We start from the raw sequence: 8522 nt of genomic DNA on the forward strand, positions 1-8522 counted from the left end.
ATTAATTCAGAGAAGTGTGCATCGCCACGACGTCACACCACAGACGGTAAACAAAGTGTCCATACAACGCCGCCGGCCGGTGTGGCCGTGCGGTTCTAAGCGCTTCACTCTGGAACCGCGAGACCGCTACGGTCGCAGGTTCGAATCCTGCTTCGGGCATGGATGTGTGTGATGTCCTTAGGTTAGTTAGGTTTAATTAGTTCTAAGTTCTAGGCGACTGATGACCTCAGAAGTTAAGTAGCATAGTACTCAGAGCCATTTGAACCATACAACGCCAGGTGACGATTACTCATAATCTGTGATAAGTTGCATTTTCTCAGAAGCCATTTACAGAAACTGCTGTAAAATATGACTTATATGTTGATTTATTTGCAGCATCAATCGTCGGAATGGCGTTGCCTGCGGAAACGTTGTTTAGATGCCACGTGTAAAGAGGACAAATGCGTACCATCACGTTTCCGACTTTGATAAAGGTCGGATTGTAGGCTATCGCGATTGCGGTTTATCGTATGCCGACATTGCTGCTCGCGTTGGTCGAGATCCAATGACTGTTAGCAGAATATGGAATCGGTGACTTCAGGATGGTAATACGGAACGTTATGCTGGATATCAACGGCCTCGTATCAGTAGCAGTCGACACGATAGCCATGTTATCCGCATGGCTATAACGGATTGTGCAGCCACGTCTCTATCCCTGAGTCAACAGGTGGGGACGTTTGCAAGACAACAACCATCTGCACGAACAGTTCGACGACGTTTGCAGCAGCATGGACTATCAGCTCGGAGACCATGGCTGCGGTTACCCTTGATGCTGCATCACAGACAGAAGCGCCTGCGATGGTCTACTAAACGACGAACCTAGGTGCACGAATGGCAAAACGTCATTTTTTCGGATGAATCCAGGTTCTGTTTACAGCATCATGATGGTCGCATCCGTGTTTGGCGACATCGCGGTGAACACACATTGGAAGCGTGTATTCGTCGTCGCCGTACTGGCGTATCACCAGGCGTGATGGTATGGGGTGCCACTGGTTACACGTCTCGGTCACCTCTTGTTCGCACTGACGGCACTTTGAACAGCGGACGTTACATTTCAGATGTGTTACGACCCGCGGCTCTACCCTTCATTCGATCCCTGCGAAACCCAACATTTGAGCAGGATAATGCACGACCGCATGTTGCAAGTCCTGTACGGGCCTTTCTGGATACGGCAAATGTTCGACTGCTGCCCTGCCAGCACATTCTCCATATCTCTCACCAACTGAAGACGTCTGGCCAATGGTGGCCGAGCAACTGGCTCTTCACAATACGCCAGTCACTACTCTTGATGAACTGTGGTATCGTGTTGAAGCTGCATGGGCAGTTGTACCTCCTCATCCAAGCTCTGACTCAATGCCCAGGCGTATAAAGGCCTTTATTACGGCCAGAGGTGGTTGTTCGGGGTACTGATTTCTCCGGATCTATGCACACAAACTGCGTGAAAACGTAATCACATGTCAGTTCTAGTATAATATATTTGTCCAATGACTATCCTTTTATCATCTGAATTTCTACTTGGTGCAGCAATTTTAATGGCCAGTAGTGTATCTCTTACGGTCGTAAAACTCTAAGTGCCATCAAAAAGTTTCCGTTCGAAGGCCGTACAGTCCAAAATAGGTATGCCGACTCGGCAAAATCGCCGTGAGCGCTGAGGAACTCATCCCACCGACGCACCACGTTCATGATACCTGTTTGGTAAAACAGAGTCTCCTGCTGCATGAAGATATCCGAAAGTGCCTGCTGCACTTCCTCGTCCGACAATAATCGTTAACCCTCCAAGGTCTTTTTTAAAGGACCAAAGGCATGATAATCGCATGTGGAAGGATCAGGACTGTAGGCGGTAGCTCGAGTGTCTCCTACTTGCTAACGATGATGATGTTCGGTTTGTCGGGCGCTCACTGCGCGGTCATCAGCGCCCGTACACTTTCCCAATCTGAACACAGTCCAATCTCGCCACATTTCGTGAATGATGATGGAATGATAATAACACATAGACCCAGTTCCCGGGCAGAGAGAATACCCAACCAGGCCGGGGATCGAACCCGGGACCCTGTGTTCCTACTTGCTGTTGACCGTAATGGATGAGCCTGGCCTCCAGGATCGAACGGCGTCTTGTGTCGAGCCGCCAACAGCACCGGCGCACTATTCCAGAACGATGGTTTTCGACAGACGTGTTGTGCTATAAACATTCTTCATTCTCCACAGCACGTCTGCCGGAGTTTGTCCCTCTGCAGCCAAGAAAATAATTACAGCAAGTTGGCCCTGTGTGGAGACATTTAATAATGACATCGCCACGATTCCGCATTCAACGCGCGTCGGAAAGACACGCATGCCACACTAATCCTTTGCCTACACCTGTCGTGTCCTGACATAGGTGGGAGAGGAAGAAAAGGGGTTACTGGTCAGACTGCGCTCCCGAGCGGTACAGAGCAAAAGGCAGAAGAACAATTCACAGCGAAGACATTTGATTTTTTTCTACTATCTGAGCCGACACTGGTACAGGTTCAAATGGTTCAAATGGCGCTGAGCACTATGGGACTTAACTTCTGAGGTCATCAGTCCCCTAGAACTTAGAACTACTTAAACCTAACTAACCTAAGGACATCACATACACCCATGCCGGGGCAGGATTCGAACCTGAGACCGTAGCGGTCGCGCGGTTCCAGACTGTAGCGCCTAGGACTGCTGGCCCACCCCCGACGGCCACTGGTACAGGCATTTACTAGAAATGCAGGTGGTAAGACTCGGTAGGGAACTCGCTGTGGACACTTTTTGACAAAGAGGGTTTTGAAAGAGTTGTTTATTCCAGACAGGACTAACTACACTGATGGAAATTAAAATTGCTACACCAAGAAGAAATGCAAATGATAAACGGGTATCCATTGGACAAATACATTATACTAGAACTGACATGTGATTACATTTTCACGCAATTTGGGTGCATAGATACTCAGAAGTCAGTACCCAGAACAACCACATCTGGCTTTAATAATGGCCTTGATACGCCTGGGCATTGAGTCAAACAGAGCTTGGATGATGTGTACAGGTACAGCTGCCCATGCAGCTTCAACACGATACCACAGTTCATCAAGAGTAGTGACTGGCATATTGTGGCGAGTCAGTTGCTCGGCCACCATTCACCAGACGTTTTCAGTTGGTGAGAGATCTCGAGAATGTGCTGGCTAGGGAATCAGTCGAACATTTTCTGTATCCAGAAAGGCCCGTACAGGACTTGCAACATGCGGTCGTCCACTGTTCAAAGTGCCGTCAATGCGAACAAGAAGTGACCGAGACGTGTAACCAATGGCACACCATACCATCACGCCGGGTGATACGCCAGTACGGCGATGACGAATAAACGCTTCCAATGGGCGTTCACAGCGATGTCGCCAAACACGGATACGACCATCATGATGCTGTAAACAGGACGTGGATTTATCCAAGAAAATGACTTTTTGCCATTCGTGCACCCAGGTTAGTCGTTGAGTACACCATCTCAGGTGGTCCTGTCTTTGATGCAGCGTCAAGGGTAACCGCAGCCATTGCCTCCGGGCTGATAGTCCATGCTGCTGCAAACGTCGTCGAACTGTTCGTGCAGATGGTTCTTGTCTTGCAAACGTCCCTATCTGTTGACTCACGGATCGAGTCCTGACTGCACGATTTGTTACAGCCATGCGGATAGGAAGCCTGTCATCTTGACTGCTGGTGATACGAGGCCGTTGGGATCCAGCACGGCGTTCCGTATTGCCCTCCTGAACCCACCGGTTCCATATTCTGCTAACAGTCATTGGATCTCGACCAACGCGAGCAGCAGTGTCGCGATACGATAAACCGCAATCGCGAAAGGCTACAACCCGACCTTCATCAAAGTCGGAAACGCGATGGTAGACATTTCTCTTCCTTACACGCGGCATCTCTACAACGTTTCACCAGGCAACGCCGGTCAACTGCTATTTGTGTATGAGAAATCGGTTGGAAAATTTCTTCATGTCAGCATGTTTTTGGTGTCGCCACCGGCGCCAACCTTGCGTGAATGCTCTGAAAAGCTAATCATTTGCATATCACAGCATGTTCTTCCTGTCAGTTAATTTTCTCATCTGTAGCACGTCATCTTCGTGGTGTGGCAATTTTAATGGCCAGTAGTGTAATACACTAGAGGCTAGTTGTAGGGTTAGAAAAAGCACGAAAAAGCTACAACAAAAGCCACGAGTGGATGCTAACCACAGTAGCAAACACTAGCAGTATCTTAAGCCAACAACTTAGTTGCAAAAGCAAACATCCTGAATGTGACACTGCTCACTGAGGCACTCCAAGTGAGAGAGCAGACTTAAACGGAGCTTTACCGAGGCTGGAGTGGACGGACGCGGATCGCACCCAGATCGTCTGAGTGAGAACTCCACCAAAATGCGGAATCTAGGGGCGTTAAAGAGTCGCGTGGGGACACTGTTTTTCCCACTGAAAGTCACCCAGCCAATCCCGCAGGTCTCTTGCAGGCGCCTGCCAATCACGATTTAATTAGGTCCCCCTCTACTGCTCCTAAGGCGGGGATGTTAATGCAGTTGCACTAAGTCAGTATTTGGTATCAACATTGTTCAGCTGAAAGCTAAACGTAACTGCTCTGCCAAATAAGGCTTGCAACATTATTGTTATACGTCATTTAGCCCCGCCCATCGGGCTCTCCGGAGAAGGGACTGCTGGGTCAAAAGTTTTTGGCGTTTTCGCTCTCTTTCTAACACTTGTGAGCCTACTGACGTTGCTGTTCTCAGGGCTGGTTTCAAGCTGACTTTATCCGCTAACACGTGTCTGTTGGTTACAAAGTTCTACGGTGGCAACCTACCACAGCGTCTAGACGACATTTGAAGTTACATGTTAATTCCTTGACGAGTAAAGCCTGGGACCGCGTCTGACGCGTCTGCATTTTCGCAAGGCTCTCCCCTTACGGTTTACTTCATGTAACAATATCTCTCCCAGTTTCGTCTGCCATCAGCGTCGTCTCTGCTTCCACGCCTTGGAGCGCCTGTACTCCTTTCTCACAGCTTCAAGATAACACAACAGTAGCAAGTAATAATCAATATATTACACATTGGTGTTGCGCTACGTTGCGTATACGCTGCAGCTATGCCATCAAACAGAATCTTCTTGATTGCTCCTTATATTTTCCAGGCAAATTTTGTTTTGTCTACCCTGTAAAAGAGTAAACATGACTTTTAGTGTTTCTCTACTGTGGCTTAACTATCAAGTCCATTACTTTTCAAACCATTATCGGGGATCAAGCCGTAAGTGATATCTGACAGTGGCTCCTGTATCTAAACAGCTATAGTTTTTCTGGCGTCTGTCGAAACGCAACTGGTGTACCTACAGCAGAATCCGTGAAGAGGCTGGTCTGTAAATCAAGATGTAAACGAGAATCTTTGCACTACACTGAAAGATGTTTCTACTGATCTAGGTTTTTCTTTGTGGCTGTAGTGATATTCTTCTGCAAAAAAACCAGAGTCATTCTGCTCCAATACGTTTACTGACACGGGATCTAACTGCCTGCATATTTTCAGCTCCTTTCGAATATCTTCATTAAGTATTGTATCTATTCTTATACATCCCTTAAACACCCTAAGAAATCTGGTTTCTATTCCTTGCATTTGTTTTCCTTGTCTTTTATTATATACCCACTATTCACTTCGTTGCATTAGAGTTGGCAATACGACTGTTGTACACAGTTTCATTCGTCTTTGTTTCTGTGTTCTGTACTTTAAAGTTCTATTGTTACACACACACACTTCCAAATATATTCAACATTGTCTGTGTGTCTCGTATTCATACGATATTTCACGTCGAAGGTAGTTAAAATATATTAGCATTCAATTGCTTTTCCACTAATTACTGTTTTTGTTCTCACTGAACATTTTTCCAGTGGTTGACCTATCGTCAAATGATTAGCAAGAATATCAGTGCTAGTGGCTGCCACATCCATCTCCGGGATCTACTTCATTTAATTATTTGTTGAAAGTCGTTAATTCCAGTTACATTCAGGGGTTTCAAAGAACGTTGGGAAGAAAATTCCTCCGAATGCGTAGCTTGTTTATTTTTACTTTGCGCACCTCAGCACATTACATGGGTTTTCGTTTATTATTCTGTCTCACAAAAGGCTATCATATTGTGTTGTTGATTAAATGTACGTCGTACGATATACCTCTCATCTCTAAAACTATTGATGAACTGTTCGACACCGTACGTCTCAATAAACTGAACTGAGTCTCTGATAACATTACAGGTTCTCCCGATCTCTGTCTGATCCGTGTGTTACAGATCATAGCTTCTTGTGAAACTCAATGATTTCGTTCGCTTTCACCTTGTTTACGTTATTTATGACTGACTGACTGATTGTTCAAATGTGTGTGAAATCTTATGGGACTTAACTGCTAAGGTCATCAGTCCCTAAGCTTACACACTCCGTCTTCAGGCCGCAAGTGGCCCATCGGGACCATCCGACCGCCGTAGCATCCTCAGTTGAGGTTACAGATAGGAGGGGCGTGTGGTCAGCACACCACTCTCCCGGTCGTTATGATGGTTTTCTTGACTGGAGCCGCTACTATGCGGTCGAGTATCTGCTCAATTGTCATTACGAAGCTGAGTGCATCCCGAAAAATGGCAACAGCTCATGGCGGTCTGGATGGTCAACCATCCAAGTGCCAACCACACCCAACAGCGCTTAACTTCGGTGATCTAACGGGAACCGGTGTATCCACTGCAGCAAGGCCGTTGCCTTAAGCCTACACACTACTTAACCTAAATTATCCTAAGGACAAACACACACACACCCATGCCCGAGGGAGGACTCGAACCTCTGCCGGGACCAGCCGCTCAGTCCATGACTGCAGCGCCTCAGACCGCTCGGCTAATCCCGCGCGGCCTAACTGTTTCTAATCCATTTAATGCAAATCACAATTTTATATTGTGGTGTCACCGCCAGACACCACACTTGCTAGGTGGCAGCCTTTAAATCGGCCGCGGTCCGTTAGTAAACGTCGAACCCGCGTGTCTTCACTATCAGTGATAGCAGACCGAGCGCCGCCACACGGCAGGTCTAGAGAGACTTCCTAGCACTCGCCTCAGTGGTACAACCGACTTTGTAGCGATGGTTCACTGACAAAATACACTCTCATTTGCCGAGACGATAGTTAGCATAGCCTTCAGCTACGTCATTTGCTACGACCTAGCAAGGCGCCATTACCAGTTACTATTGATGCTGTAAAACATGTACCTTCAAGAGCGATGTTCACCAATTATGGATTAAAGTTAAGTATTCCAGCAGCTACGTACGTTTTTTGCTAGTCTAATTTCCTTGACCTGTTCCAGACCTCACGCCAGCCTGCGTGAGCTAAAACGTGTGCCTTTCAGCTTCCTCTCATACAGGGTTGGCTCTTTTGCCAATCCACAACATATGTTGTTGTTGTTGTGGTGGTCTTCAGTCCTGAGACTGGTTTGATGCAGCTCTCCATGCTACTCTATCCTGTGCAAGCATCTTCATCTCCCGTTACCTACTGCAACCTACATCCTTCTGAATCTGCTTAGTGTATTCATCTCTTGGTCTCCCCCTACGATTTTTACCCTCCACTCTGCCTTCCAGTACTAAATTGGTGATCCCTTGATGCCTCAGAACATGTCCTACCAACCGATCCCTTCTTCTGGTCAAGTTATGCCACAAACTTCTCTTCTCCCCAATCCTATTCAATACTTCCTCATTAGTTATGTGATCTACCCATCTAATCTTCAGCATTCTTCTGTAGCACCACATTTCGAAAGCTTCTATTCTCTTCTTGTCCAAACTATTTACCGTCCATGTTTCACTTTCATACATGGCTACACTCCATACAAATACTTTCAGAAATGACTTCCTGACACTTAAATCTATACTCGATGTTAACAAATTTCTCTTCTTCAGAAACGCTTTCCTTGCCATTGCCAGTCTACATTTGATATCCTCTCTACTTCGACCATCATCAGTTATTTTGCTCCCCAAATAGCAAAACTCCTTTACTACTTTAAGTGTCTCATTTCCTAATCTAATTCCCTCAGCATCACCCGACTTAATTCGACTACTTTCCATTATCCTTGTTTTGCTTTTGTTGATGTTCATCGTATATCCTTCTTTCAAGACACTGTCCATTCCATTCAACTGTTCTTCCAAGTCCTTTGCTATCTCTGACAGAATTACAATGTCATCGGCGAACCTCAATGTTTTTATTTCTTCTCCATGGATTTTAATACCTACTCCGAAATTTTCTTTTGTTTTCTTTACTGCTTGCTCAATATACAGATTGAATAACATCGGGGAGAGGCTACAACCCTGTCTTACTCCCTTCCCAACCACTGCTTCCCTTTCATGTCCCTCGACTCTTATAACTGCCATCTGCTTTCTGTACAAATTGTAAATAGCCTTTCGCTCCCTGTATTTTACCCCTGCCACCTTTAGAATTTGAAAGAGA

The 8522-nt window shown here is 46.3% G+C and overlaps 1 pseudogene; it reads right to left on the reverse strand.

The window, feature by feature from the left end:
- Window positions 1–6682: 6682 nt before the first annotated feature.
- Window positions 6683–6800, reverse strand: LOC126093773 (5S ribosomal RNA; annotated as a pseudogene).
- Window positions 6801–8522: the final 1722 nt, after the last annotated feature.

The sequence above is a fragment of the Schistocerca cancellata genome, chromosome 7 (assembly GCF_023864275.1).
Source record: "Schistocerca cancellata isolate TAMUIC-IGC-003103 chromosome 7, iqSchCanc2.1, whole genome shotgun sequence".
NCBI classification, from domain to species: domain Eukaryota; kingdom Metazoa; phylum Arthropoda; class Insecta; order Orthoptera; family Acrididae; genus Schistocerca; species Schistocerca cancellata.